The 15,256-nt window shown below is 41.7% G+C and overlaps 1 long non-coding RNA gene across 1 annotated transcript; it reads left to right on the plus strand.

Moving 5' to 3' along the window:
• Positions 1–309: 309 nt before the first annotated feature.
• On the plus strand, positions 310–5,441 carry LOC122708938. The gene is made up of 3 exons (XR_006345358.1): positions 310–353; positions 1,425–1,428; positions 5,311–5,441. It is a non-coding gene; the product is annotated as an uncharacterized LOC122708938 (long non-coding RNA).
• The last annotated feature ends 9,815 nt before the right edge of the window (positions 5,442–15,256 follow it).

Below are 15,256 nucleotides of genomic sequence, written 5' to 3' on the forward strand. Positions count from 1 at the left end.
GTGAGTCTCTTTTTGTTTTGTAAGCAAGTTCATTTATATAATTTCTTTTCAGATTCCACATACAAGGGATGTCATATGATATTTCTCTGTCTCTGTCTGACTGACTTCACTCAGTGTGACACTCTCTAGGTCCATCCATGTTGATGCAAATGGCATTGTTTCTTTCTTTTTAACGGCTGAGCAATATTCCATTGTATATATGTACCACACCTTCTTTATCTATTGCTCTGTCGATGGATATTTAGGTTGCTTCCATGTCTTGGTTATTGTGAACAGTGCTTCAGTGAACATTGGGGGTGTATGTATCCCTTTGGATCATGTTTTTCTTTAGCTGTATGCCCAGGAATGAGATTGTACGGTCATATGGTAGCTCTAATTTTAGTTTTGGTGTTTTTTTGTTCTTTCTTTTTAAGGAACTTCTACACTGTTCTCTGCTTCCCTGATAGCTCAGTTCGTAAAGAATCCGCCTGCAATGCAGGAGACCCCGGTTTGATTCCTGGGTCAGGAAGATTCACTGGAGAAAGGATAGGCTACCTACTCCATATTCTTGGGCTTCCCTTGTGGCTCAGCTAATAAAGAATCTGCCTGCAATGCAGGAGACCTGGATTTGATCCCTGGGGTGGGTAGATCCCCTGGAGAAGGGAAAGGCTACCCACTATAGAGTGGTAGTCCATGGGGTCACAAAGAGTCAGACACAAGTGAACAACTTTCACTTTCACTTTTGTACTATTGTGGCTGTACCAATTTACATTCCCACCAACAGTGTAGGAGGGTTCCCTTCTCTCCACATCTCACCAGCATTTATTTTTTTTGTGGATTTTTTTTATTATGGCCATTCTGGGTGATGTGAGGTGATAGCTCACTGTTTGCATTTATCTAATAATTAGCGATGTTAAACATCTTTTCATGTGCCTCTTGGCCATCTGTATGTCTTTTTTTGAGAAACAAATTGGACTCACTTAAACTCAAAAGATTTTTGTACAGCAAAGTAAACAATAAACAAAATGAAAAGAAAACCCACATGTTGGGAGAAAATATTTGCAAATGATATGATTGACAAGGGATTAGTATACAAAATTTACAAAGAACTCATGATGCTTATGAGCATCAAAACAAACAACACAGTTAAAAAATGGGCAGAAGACCTACATGGATCCTGCATTCTTGCTCTCATTTCTGGGAGATGGGCCGCTGCCACCATGAAATCTCTCTTACAGATAAGGGAACTCAGGGTAAATGGCCAGGCTGATAGATAAGGTCAACCAGGCAGTGGTTCCCAATCTTGGTTGCTCAACTGGAGAGTTAAAAACACAGCAACGACAAAATGTCCAGGCTGCATTCTTAACAAATCTGATTTTCATCTGGGAAGGGGCCTCAATATTAGTATTTTTAGAAAGTTTCCCATGGCAGTATAAATAATGCAGTCAGGTTTGAGAATCTCTTGACAGATCTACCAACTCTCAGTGCAGAGTTTAACCAACCAAAAAGCTTCACTGGTTTCACACCCCCACCAGTCCAGCTGGAACGTGCCTAGGGGGTGCAGTTAGGTCACCCTGACATACCTCTGAGACGTCTCAGAACATTTACTGCTCTATGAATGACAGCAGGGTGGAGACAGTTGTAACTGTCTTAGGGTCAGTAGTTTCTGAGCCTAGTCCAGATCTCACAGCCCAGGGACAGAAAGAACCTCATCAGCCATAGGCACTTGAACAAGTGCCATCACTTCTGTCAAACACTAACTGCTTCAAGTCAGTCCTGGAAACACACACACATACTCTCACATCCCAGCATCTTCACACCTACATATGTGTCCAGGAAGTGGCCCCCTCAGCAACGTTCTGTGTGGATAAGCCATGATGACAGATAAGTGAGGCATCCTGGGGTTATCAGTGCAATTATCGCAATTTGCACTGTAGGTCTGAGTGTGCAGAGGTCCATGGCAGAACCTCCCAATACAGAGGAAACACAGAGAGGAATCTCTTACTACCCGCTTGCCTAATCATTTCCACTTAACACACAGTGAAAGCAGAACTTTGTGACACACTTGCTCTGTCTGGGTGAAGGTTCTGCTTTTTCTGGAAGATCTTGGAAAAATAAAAAGCCCCAAAAACTTGGCCATGAGGGAGGGAGAGATTCTCCACTCAGCTAGTGCCCATGGTTGGTTTCCCCTCCTGTGTGCCATTTTTCTGTGTGCCTGGCATTGTCCTTGGGACCAAGACCCAAGCACAAGTTAGAGATGTCACTGCCCTGGAGTTACCAATGGTCCTGGGGAGAAAACAGGTGAAGAGGCAACCCCGAGGCTAGCAATTAGGGTCCCTTTTTCTGGATACCAAAACACTTTCCATTGTGGCAATGCTGATATTCAGCCAGTATGCCAGAATGCTTACTGAACTATATTTGAAATACTTCTGAGTCAGTTAACTATTGTCCTGACCACTTCCACAGCCCACCTGCCACCATCCCCTTGAGAGTGCAACACTGAAAGGGTTAACTCCTGACACAAGAGGTCTCCAGGACATTGCTCCAGCTCCGCCCCCACCAAGCCTCTTTATTGGTTACTGTCTGTGGTGCCCTGTTGTTCTATATTCAGAGCTTGACCCCTGCCTCTTGGTATGTGGCAGCTATAGAGTTCTTATAGACAGAGCTCATAACGGCTGTAATTTACTTGCAAGTTAGAAATTAGGGACCTGTCTTGAAGCCACACATGCACAGCAAGTTCAAGGATTTGATTGTATGTTTATTTGGGATAGCTTAGAGTTGCTGATGGCTATTTTAAGGGACTAAAGTCCTTATCTCTACAAACCACTCAGGGGAATGCTTTCATTCTAAATTAAAAATTTAAGGATGCCAATATAGTTCCAGGAAGAGCCCCCCAGCCTCCAAAGACAAAGAAAACTAACTCAATATATGGAAATCCAAACAAATATACTAAGAAAATGTTTGCCATTTAGAAAGATTGATAATGGGTTTCTATTAAATATGAACCATTCTCTGACCGGAAAACTGATCAGGAATTAGCAGACTATGACACTATGCATAGCCCTGATAGTTTGCACATGAGAGGCAGCTCTGATGGCTGCCTCCAAAGATTACTATGTCCTACCAGGACAGTACCATTGCCCAGGGGAGTGCCCAAGACATTACTGTTTAATGACAGATGGTGTGGTCCCCATGTGTGAACTCTCAGGCCCACTCCTTACCCTTTCTCAGCTCTGCTCTGTGTCACATCCCCTCTCCCTACAGTGTCTCCTGGCTTCCTACTGGGCCTCACCCATGGGAAGTCAACTGAAGGTACTTAAGAGAGCAGAGTAAGAGATAAGCCAAAGTATTTCTCTCCCTCCTCTCTGCCTCGGGCAATGCCACAGGCTACAATCTATAACAGGGGAGGTACCAGCTCCCACAGGACAAAGCTGCCACTTTCTGCCAGGAGAACGGTCGCAAGGTTCTTGCAGTTCTACGACCCCTGCCTTGTCCTCTCTGGCTTTCTGCTATTGGTAATCTTGGGGTGCCTCACTGGCTGGGTCCTGCTGACTTTTCTGCACACTCATCATATGTCCAGTCAATTCCCTGAATAAAATTCCCTCTATTCCCTTCTGTGTAGTTTCTTTTCCCAGTTGCACTCTGACTGATACATTGACTAGCTGGGCTCTTCAGTGTTCCTTCCCCTCCCTAGTCCTCAGTTTCCTTGTTTGTAAATGAGACTGGAGGAAATACTTAGCAAGCTTTATTTCAGCCCCCTGGTTTCTAGCAATGTGGGGCCCTCAAACACTGGGGGACCTCCAAGACTGAAATGCCCTTTGCAGTTTAGAATGGTCTAGAAACAGGTACCTCATTTCGTCTTTCCTTAAATAGTTTTCATTTTGAAATGCAGCTTTAAATCTTTTCTCGGGAAACACGGTGAAAATACTAAAGAATATATTTTGAATTACACCATTTTAAAAGCAATAGATTCATTGTCTCTTTCTTATGCATTTGTCATTTGGTATTTCCTTATCTTTTCTTTAAGTGCTGGAGGTTTAAATGGTTTTCCTCTAGTCTTAATACTCTGTCATGTGGTGATGTGATATGTTGTGGTTATGTTTCCAAATTTTATTTTTGCTTAAGAATGTTTTTTCACAATTTTAGATTTTGGCCATATAAGTTATCTTTCTGGATTAAGAGATTCTCATCATTTAGTTTTGCCTCAAGTCCTCCTTGGATCTTCCTTGGATCAAGTCCTGGATAATTTTAACTGTCTTTCTCTACATCCTTGAAAATTCTTAGATGTCTTCCCAGGCTGCTGTACAGGGGAACACTCAGAAGATACGCATGGCCATGTGGTTTACGTGGAGAGCGCTTCTGCTGCTTTCTCATTCTCCTTCTCTAAACACTATGTTGTATGTGGCCCCTCACCTCTACATGGACCCCATTCCCCAGGTGAGGTCCCACTAAGCCTGGAGTGGAACAGCCCCTGTGGTCCTTGTTGGACCCTCTTGAGCAATCTTGGTGGCAAAGCCTGTGGACTTCCTCAGCTGCCTTCCAAGTTTCTGGAGAGGCAAGACTGAAGCAACCAGAGAGCAAGAAGCACATGCTGTTCATAGCAGATCCCTATCGGGAGTGATTCAGCAGGCAGTGACGCATCAGCTTCTTAGAACTGCATTCTGAGAGGAAGGCTGGAGGACTGCCGATGTGGCCTCACAGAAGCATCCCAAGGGCTTTGGAATCAAATATGGTTCCACTGAATACTCTATGTGAAAACTTCTGCAGTGATAATGGTTTATAGTATTTATTAAGTTCTGACTATGTGACATGAACTATGCAAAGTTTTCCTGCATATGTTATCTTATTTAATTTGAATGGTCATTGGCATTGATTTTATAGATGAGGAAACAGGCTGAGAACAATTAAGCAACTTGGCCAATATCATATAACTAGAAAGTGATGAGGCAGGAAATCCCCCAAGTCTATCTGCTTTGGCTGTCTCTCTGCCACACTGCAAGTGAATTACATTTTCTAAGTATCACCTTGTTATCTTATCTTTCATATTAGGATATTAATATGACTATCTTACAGTATTATTTCACATTCCCACCCCTTCCTCTCCCCTTTCACATTTATTGCATTTCTATTTTACCTATACACCAAGTTACATCTGGGTAACAAGAAGATTCACTAGCCAAAAAACAAACAAAATCAGTTTAGTTTCAAATAATTCAATAAGTGTGCAAAATTTCCTGGCTGGGTGGAAACTGTTTTGGAAGCCTATCTTAGGTGGTATGTGGGCCTGGACTCAAATGGGTCCTCAAAATACACATGAAGAATTCAAAACAGGTTCATATGGTAGGTCTACTGTTAGTTTTTTAAGGAACCTCCATACTGTTCTCCATAGTGGCTGTACTAATTTACATTCCCACCAACAGCGTAGGAGGGTTCCCTTTTCTCCTCACCTTCTCTAGCATGTATTTTTTACAGTCTTCTTGATGATGGCCATTCTGACCAGTGTGAGATGATACCTCAGTGTAGCTTCAATTTGCATTTCTCTAATAATGAATGATGTTGAGCATCTTTTCATGCGCTTTTTGGCCATCTGTATTTCGTCTTTGGAGAAACGTCTATTTAGATCTTCCACCCATTTTTTGATTGGGTTGTTTTTCTTTCATTTTGAGTTGTATGAGCTATTTGTATATTTTTGAGATTAATTTCTTGTCCGTCACTTCATTTGCAAATATTTTCTCCCATTCTGCAGGCTGTCTTTTGTTTAGGTGATGGTTTCCTGTGCTGTGCAAAAGCTTTTAAGTTTACATAGGTCCCATTTGCTTACATTTGTTTTTATTTTCATTACTTTAGGAGGAAGATAAAAAAAGATCTTGCTGCAATTTATGTCAGAGAGTTATGTCTGTTTTCCTCTTCACGTGTGCCTCTTGTATATATGTACCTCTAAGTGGTGCATATATACAATGGAATATTACTTAGCCATTACTTAGCCATAAAAAAACCCAAAATAATGTCATTTGCAGCAACATGTATGGCCCTAGAGATTGTCATATTGAATGAAGTAAGTCAAACAGAGAAAGAAAAATATCACATGATAGCACTTATATGTGGAATCTAAAAAAATGGTCCTAATGAACTTATTTACAAAACAGAAATAGAGTCACAGATGTAGAAAACAAACTTATGATAACCAGCAGGGGAAGCCGGGGTGGGTGGGAGGGATAAATTGGGAGACTGGAATTGATACATACATACCACTATATAAAATAAACTAGTAAAGACCTACTATATAGCATAGGGAACACTTCTCAATATTCTGTAATGACCTGTATGGGAAAAGAATATAAAAGGGTTGATATACGGATACGTATGACTGATACACTTTGCTGCACAGGAGAAACTAATGCAACATTGTAAATCAACTGTACTCTAATTAAAAAAAAATTAAATTAAAATTAAATTCAAAACACTGCAAAACAATGGAGGCGGATTGTCCCCTTCTCAGACACACATAGTTTGCACCCGTGGAATACAAGAGCAGCTCCAGGAAGGAGTCCTGGTCAGCAACTCACAAGTGAAGGCACCTTGTCTGTGTCTTATTCAATCCAAAGCTTGATGGAGAAATAGTTAGGAACAGGTCCTGAGGCAGCAGGCTGGCACCAGTAAGTTATTTGGAGGTGGTTGGGACCAGGCCGACTATAGCAAGACAATCCTCCCTTTCCAGTTGAGGATTTATCACTCAAGATCTTGAGAGTTCAGGGGCATGCTGAGGGGTCTTAAGAGAGAGGGATGGGAGGCTGGTATCATTTGACTCACTCTCACTTGAACATAAGTGCATCTCCTGGTTGTCTATGCAGAGGAAACCTTTAGATATATAAAACCAAACTTGCTTATTAGTAGGGGGGAAAGGCACTGAAGAAAGAGATAACCTGAATGAGGGAACTTGAAACAGAAGTTGACAAGGGGGATTAATGGATCCAGTGGTAGATGAGCCTGACAGTGACTGGGGCTACAGCAGAGGCCAATGAAACATTTCTGTACACAACTCTCTAGGCTTTGCTGCCTTATCTGATTATCTGGGTGATGTTCCACTATTCTGCAGGGGAATGAGGAACATCTAGTTGCTTTCAGGATAGATGGGTCCCAGTGGTAGGTCATAGCTCTAGAACACAGACTATAAATCCCTCTGGAGCCCAAACCAGAGAAAAAGCTATTCAGTTTCTCTTCTCTGATCTTTGGAGATGGAAGTTTTCAAAGGGAAAGGGCAATCAATTCACAGCTTTGGGAGCACAGTCAATGATATACTAACATGTGATGGTTTGATATTCATCTTATGGTGAACAGCATCACCACTTAAGCATTCTTAATGCTTAATTAAGATTAATTAACTAATTAATTAATGCTTAATTAAGCATTGCTTAATGCTTAAGCAATCTTAAGCATTAAGATTTCTTAAGCATTTTGTGTTATTTGCTTTGCATACAGCTCATAGAAGACAGAAACTGGAAGGAGAAGGCTTTTAAAAACAACCACAACCATCACCACAGCAAAAACTGAATAGGCTCTAGAAAGAATAGAAGCTAGGAAAAACAACATTTTAGGCAGGCTTCAGCAATACGTGAACTGTGAACTTCCAGATGTTCAAGCTGGTTTTAGAAAAGGCAGAGGAACCACAGATCAAATTGCCAACATCCGATGGATCATCGAAAAAGCAAGAGAGTTCCAGAAAAACATCTATTTCTGCTTTATTAACTATGCCAAAGCCTTTGACTGTGTGGATCACAATAAGCTGTGGAAAATTCTGAAAGAGATGGGAATACCAGACCACCTGATCTGCCTCTTGAGAAACCTGTATGCAGGTCAGGAAGCAACAGTTAGAACTGGACATGAAACAAGAGACTGGTTCCAAATAGGAAAAGGAGTACATCAAGGCTATATATTGTCACCCTGCTTATTTAACTTATATGCAGAGTACATCATGAGAAACGCTGGGCTGGAAGAAGCACAAGCTGGAATCAAGATTGCTGGGAGAAGTATAAATAACCTCAGATATGCAGATGACACTATCCTTATGGCAGAAAGTGAAGAGGAACTAAAGAGCCTCTTGATGAAAGTGAAAGAGGAGAGTGAAAAAGTTGGCTTAAAGCTCAACATTCAGAAAACTAAGATCATGGCATCTGGTCCCATCACTTCATGGCAAATAGATGGGGAAACAGTGGCTGACTTTATTTTTTGGAGCTCCAAAATCACTGCAGATGGTGATTGCAGCCATGAAATTAAAAGATGCTTACTCCTTGGAAGGAAAGTTATGACCAACCTAGACAGCATTTTAAAAAGCAGAGACATTGCCAACAAAGGTCCATCTAGTCAAGGCTATGGTTTTTCCAGTGGTCATGTATGGATGTGAGAGTTGGACTGTGAAGAAAGCTGAGCGCCAAAGAATCGATGCTTTTGAACTGTGGTATTGGAGCACACTCTTGAGAGTCCCTTGGACTGCAAGGAGATCCAACCAGTCCATCCTAAAGGAGATCAGTCCTGGGTGTTCATTGGAAGGATTGATGTTGAAGCTGAAACTTCAATGCTTTGGCCACCTCATGCAAAGAGTTGACTCATTGGAAAAGACCCTGATGCTGGGAGGGGTTGGGGGCAGGAGGAGAAGGGGACGACAGAGGATGAGATGGTTGGATGGCATCACTGACTCGATGTTTACTCAAACTTTACACAAGTTTGAGTAAACTCTGGGAGCTGGTGATGGACTGGGAGCCCTGGCGTGCTGAGATTCATGGGGTCTCAAAGAGTCGGACATGACTGAGTGACTGAACTGAACTGAACAATGTTTAGGCTACTGTCCACCAGTCTTCAAAGTAAACCCACCTTTCTACAACAGAGAATGGGAGTCTTTGGGAGAGGAGCGGGGACTGAGAAAAGTGGGGACTCATAGAAGCAGAAGATGAGAAGCATTATTTAGGGAAATATTCCTAGATTAGCAAACATATTCATATTCAAACTAGCTCCCCTAAATGCCCCCTTCTCTGAGGAAACTTCCTGGAGTCTCTGGGGTCACTACTGCTTTCTTTAAAGGCCCTTAGCCCTCGGTCCAGTCCTCTATTCTCTACTGAATTGAAACAACTGATTCCAACTTCTGTCCTCATCTTTAGAGTCTGAACTTTCCAAGAACAGAGAAACACGCCTTCCACGTGCCTGTGCCCATCACTGTGCCTGACACTAAGAAGGGCTCCCAGGCTGACCAATGGGTGTGCTCTCGCCGTGTGCGAATGACAGGACTGTAATGTGTCAGTATGGAACAGGAAGGGCCACTGTCCTAGCGAAGTGAACATTTTCAACCAGTGAGATCTTTTATTTCCCCTGGAGTTCTTATCTTTGTGGCTTTAACTTCTGCATTAACACAAGCTACAGGTGTCCAACATCATTTTTACATTTTAAGGATCAATACAAAGGTGTTAGAAAGTGTGCTCAAGGCCTGAGGGCTGTTTTCATTCTAATACTATGCAAAACACAAAGGCAGACCCCCACTTTGTATCCACAGAAGCATCATGTGTACACACTCACACCTGCTGAAAACTCCCAAAATTAAACCGGTTGATGAGTTAGGAGAGATCAGTTGCATTTTTTCTCTTTAGGAAAAATTGCCTTTATGATGTTTAATTTGTTTGTATGAAGATAAATGAACAAGTATACAAAAAAATATAAAACAGATCAGGAAAGAGGGGAAAACAAAATTCTCACTTAAATGTCCAAACTTCTGTTACTGAAAGAGCAAGCAATGTTCTCCCAGTTGCACAGAAGAAATGGATTGTTTAGAATAACACGGTGCTTGGGTGTGAGAGGTTTTAAGAGAAAGCGCCTGAAATTCATGCTACCCTGCCCATTGGGGTTGTGAAGTAGGGCTTGCTCTTGCCCTTCTAGTGCTTTGACTACACTGGTCAACTCAGTATCAAGAAAAGGGCAAGAATTTTTTGTCCATATCTGGTTGATGACGTACCCATTAGTCATCTCCTCTGTCTACATCTACTCAGAAACAGCAAATGCGCTGTGTCGCACAAGGTCCCTGGGAACCTTGGCAGGGCAACCATTTACTGTTAGCTGGCCTGGGTCAGGGTGTGAATCCTGGATGAACTCCATGAAACTCTGTGGTTGCTAAGAGACATAGTATCTTTAAATGTTGATTACAATTTCCCTCAACAGAGCTCAAATATCATCTGTTGTTTGAGCTTTAAAAGTTGCACTATATGCTAGATTTAACATGATGTGGATGAAAATCTTGAATTCATCATTTACCAGCTGGGTAATGATGCTAAGTTACTTCGCTCAGCTTCATTTTTCTTTCTCTGCTAACAAGAAACGGTGATAGAAAACAATTTCATAAACTGCAAAACACTCTACCTGTATTAATTTGAACTACTTAATTCACATCAGATGTGAGAATGTATGTGAAAGAGACTGAACACAAAGAAGACATTAGACTATACAAATGATTATCACAGGAGTTCCTGTGCCTCTTTGATTGTATATTATTTTTACTATGTTTGAAGTAGATACTAAAATCTATGTGAAGTGAATGTGAAGTTATCTGACAACCAAAACTCATATTTAGCTCTTAAAAATGAATTTGGGGATAGTATATAAATTATTAACAATGGTTTATTATTATAATTTCATGTAATAGTATAATAAATATTATTAAAGACCCAGATATCCTAGTTCTTTTTAAGTGTGATTTAATCCACAAAGTGTTCTGAGTCCAATTTGTTTACGCAAAGTATTGCACATCATGTGTATGCTAAACTTTCTGGTGAGAGCTGGCAATTAAGACTTAAAGCTTCAGATAAGAAGGAATTGGCCAATACTTTGGCCACCTGATGCAAAGAACTGACTCATTGGAAAAGATCTTGATGCTGAGAAAGATTGAAGGTAGGAGAAGGGGATGACAGAGGATGAGACGGTTGGATGGCATCACCGATTCAATGGACATGAGTTTGAGCAAACTCCGGGAGTTGGTGAGGGACAGGGAAGCCTGGCGTGCTGCAGTCCATGGTGTTGCAAAGAGTCAGACATGACTGAGCAACTGAACAAAAACAACAAAGAAGGAATTGCAGTTGACCCCTCCATGGTCTGTAAATGGATATGCTCCCAGTATGTATATGTTGACAGTAACAGTGGAGCCCAGCCATGGGTGTGTGTAACTATATGCTGTGGGTAAGTAGAAAAATCCCTTCCTTTAGGGTTCCTTCCTCACTGAGCCCTCACTGGATTCATCCTCTGGGCTGTGCCCCTCACACCTAGTGGTCCTCGGCTCTGTCCCTGGGTACTTTTGTTTTGGTTCCTGCTGGGCATGGTAATGACACACTCTTTGAATCCATGCTTTAGTGAATTCTTGCAGTATTCCTGTTTTTCCTGTCTGAGCCTTCCTGACTTTAAATAACCAAACAGCAGCTGCTTGGAATCCAAGTGCTTGGATTTGGGGATTAGACAAGCATGGCTGAGATCCTGACCCTGACAATGGCCAATTATTCACCCTGGAACCCTGGGCAAGATTACTTCAACATTCAATGACCTGATATTGCCCATCTGTAAATGAGGATAATAACGTCTAACATGTAATTTTTTATATTAAAAAGACAAGAGCTTTTAGTATGGTGCATAAGAGAAAGCTCTCAGAAAGTTATAGAGTGTCATTGGTGCTTCTGAATTTTGATAGCCCCTCCTAAAGAGGAAAGAGTTTGTTCTTTTTTGTTCCCAGCGGATAAACTGAACCAATAAATGAGAGTGTGAGAGAGAGCTAGTTGGGTTCAACAGAAGGAAGAAATTCGGAACCATTTCTGTGGCCCCCAGAACAGGAAAGATTGCTTCTGGGTCCCGGAGTCTTGAAGGGCTCAAGTAGGAGACAAGTGTCAACATCTCAGGGATGCTGGAGACAATATTTTGTTGGTGAGGTGGCAATGGTGTGTGTGTGGGGGGAGGGGGGGCGCGGGGGAGACTGGTTAGCAGTCAGCTCTCTGATCCTCTGTAAGATTTAATGAAATTTTACCAAGATATAGAATTCCTATGCTTTGTTTTCCTGAACACTAAAACATATATAATGTCATTTGCTAATCTCATCAAATGGACTGCTCCTTATTAAAATGTGCAAAGAGATGAATTTGCAACTATGCTATCTAAATAAATATTATCTTTTAATATTGCAAATATATGAATATAGAGCAAATATTATTTTCAACTTTCTGAAATAGCTTTGTAGGAGCTACATAGGAGAAGAATCTCTAAAAATATACTTCAATTCTTTAAAGTTTTTTTTTTTTTTCTAAATAATATGGCCATCTCAGAAACATGAGGGAATTACCCATCATGAGTTATATGGGACAAATCCTTCAGAAATCCTGATTTATAATAGTACATTAGGAACAATGGAAAAAAACTCCCATTTGGGGGATCTATATGCCATATGTGATTCTAACATCTCCCTATGAGGTAGATATTTTTAGTACTCCCATTTTACAGAGGAGAAAACTGAGGTTTGGAAAGATCTAGAAATTTGTTCAAGGACACCCAGCTAAACGTGGAACTGTCTGACTCCCAGCCCCTGCTTTTTCCACTGTGTCATACTTCTTCTCAACCACTTCCTGTCTTGCCTGAACAAACACAGTGTAGGTCAAACGTCCAAACAACGATGACGTGCCCCCGTCACACCTTCCAATTAAACCCTATAATTTCCAAGTCTGAGTTGGAAATCCTTTGGCTCTGTGTTCTTGTCTGGCCTGCCCAGGAAAATGTTTATTTTGAGATATGCCTCTCTCAGAATGGCTAGATGTTTTTGACGGTCATTCATACATGGACAGTGTTGAACTGGAGGTACAAGAGTTGCTACTTTATCTCACAACTGAGACTGCCCCTTTGTCCCCTGCTCCTAATTTGGGTTATGTTTCAAGGAGGGTGTTAAGGTTATTAGTGGGTCCATAGAGACTATAAATAGAACCCTGGGCTTTAGCCAACTCATCGTGTTTATGGGTTGCGTTGCAACCGTTGTTGGTAATTATAGACGCGTGGGTGAGGATGGGTACTGATGAATAGTTCCTCCTCTTAGTTTCCTCTTTGCACAAGCCCAACACTGAGGGTGTCCAAACTCACAATCTCATCATAAGGTCCCTCGTGTCTAGCCACTGCTGTATTTCCTGGCTAACTGAAGTAACCAGGGAGGATGAAAGATTTTAAGGTATTCCATGTTACCAGCCAAGCTACAATTTGTGTAGTCAATGCATTCTTTAAAAGAAATAATGTGACTTCAAGCTCAGGTGGTAAAGAATCTGCCTGCAATGCAGGAGACCTGTGTTCAATCCCTGGGTCAGGAAGATCCCTGAAGAAGGGAATGGCAACCCACTCCAGTATTCTTGCCTGGAGAATTCCATGGACAGATCATGGGGTTGCAAAGAGTTGGACATGACTGAGTGACTAACACTTTAACTTTTAAAGGAAAGCTGCTTCTCATCCTACCTGTAGACATCCTACCTGCAAGAAAGATTTCCTCCTCTTTATGATGATAGAGCATTTCCCACAGTCTTTGCAGATAAATGTGTAAAGAGGATTCATGGGCCTAATTGAAATGAAGATCCCCAGGAGAACTCAGTGAAACAAGACGTATGCTGTGTCCAGTAAATTGTTGTAGTCTGTAATATAAGCTCTTTCAATACTCCACATATAAAAGAGGGCAGTAAAGGGAGGTGGGGAGCTGTCACCTTTTCCAGCTTTTCTCTTTATTCTCTCATGTGTCAAGGGGAAGTGTTGGTCACAGACCAAGGATGCTCCCTGAACTGACCATGCAGCTACCAGAACAGTCAGGCTCATTGGATTATATCCAGTCAACTGAACTTAGACTGTGTGAAAGAATGGAGTATAAATAGCTGAGAAAAATAAAATAAAAACCGCTGTCATCTTCAAGGTGGAAGACATTCTTTCCCACTCACCAATCTTAGTCCATGCCTTTGGGTAACAGCAGCAGAAAACCAACTAGTGGGAAAGAGAAAATGTGGCCATCTAGGAAGACCCATCCAATTCCCTGTTATGTGCCCTTGCCATGTCCTACCTTTGCCCCAGCTTGTCTAGTTCATGTACTCTGATGAAGGCTAAGTAGGTAGTTCTCAAGCTGCCTAGAGGATCTGGCCAGGGTTGGTATAACATGGTGCATGAAGCTAAGAGGAATACCCATTTAGTATCCAGGGACAAGATCCTGAGCTCATATAAGTATATGACAGTTCATTTAAGCAAAAGGCAAGGAGTAAAAGAAGCCATTCACAAAGGATGACATATTGTATAATTCCATTTATACAAAATGTCTAGAATAGGCAAATCTATAGAGACAGAAACGGCAACCCACTCCAGTACTCTTGCCTGGAAAATCCCATGGATGGAGGAGCCTGGTAGGCTACAGTCCATGGGATCACAAAGAGTCAGACACGACTGAGCGACTTCACTCACTTGATAAAGAAGGGGCTTCCCTGGTGAGTCAGACAGTAAAGAATCTGCCTGCAATGGAGGAGACCCAAGTTCAATCCCTAGGTCAGGAAGATCCCCCAGAGAAGGAAATGGCAAACCACTCCAGTATTCTTGCCTGGAGAATCCCAAGGACAGAGAAGCCTGGTGGGCTACAGTCCATGGGGTCACAAAGAGTCAGACATGACTGAGCAACTAACACTGTCTTTCTATAGAGACAGAAAGTAGTGGTGCCTAGGGCTGAGGGACATGGGAGGCTGAAGGGTGATGGCTAAGGAGTAAGGCATTTCTTTTTTCAAGTGGTCAAAATGTTCTAAAATTGATTGTGGTGATGAGTGTACAACTCTGTAAATAAGCTAAAAGTCACTGAAGAGCATTCATTAATTGGATAAATTGTTTGATATGAGAATTATATCTCAATGAAGCTGTTAAGGGAAGCTAAGCTGTGGAATAACACAAACACTGAGCAAGGAATAGTGAGGTGGAGAATGCTAACCAGAGATGATCTGCTGGGTGGTTCTAGGAGGGAGGTCAGAGGTACTACACAGTTCCAGCTACAGTTCAAGCATTAATATTTTGAAAAGGGCTGTGATGGCTTCTCCCCTCTTGTAAAAGACCACTGGAGATCATGACATGATTATTATAATCTACTTCTCCCATTCCAGCGGGATGAATTTGTCTAAAGTTGACCCTGGTGAATCTTGGTCCTTGGCTTATAGCTACGGAGAAATTGACTTTTCATTTCTCAAAGCCTAGTTAGAAAGTTAGTTTGTGCACG

The sequence above is a fragment of the Cervus elaphus genome, chromosome 15 (assembly GCF_910594005.1).
Source record: "Cervus elaphus chromosome 15, mCerEla1.1, whole genome shotgun sequence".
NCBI lineage: Eukaryota > Metazoa > Chordata > Mammalia > Artiodactyla > Cervidae > Cervus > Cervus elaphus.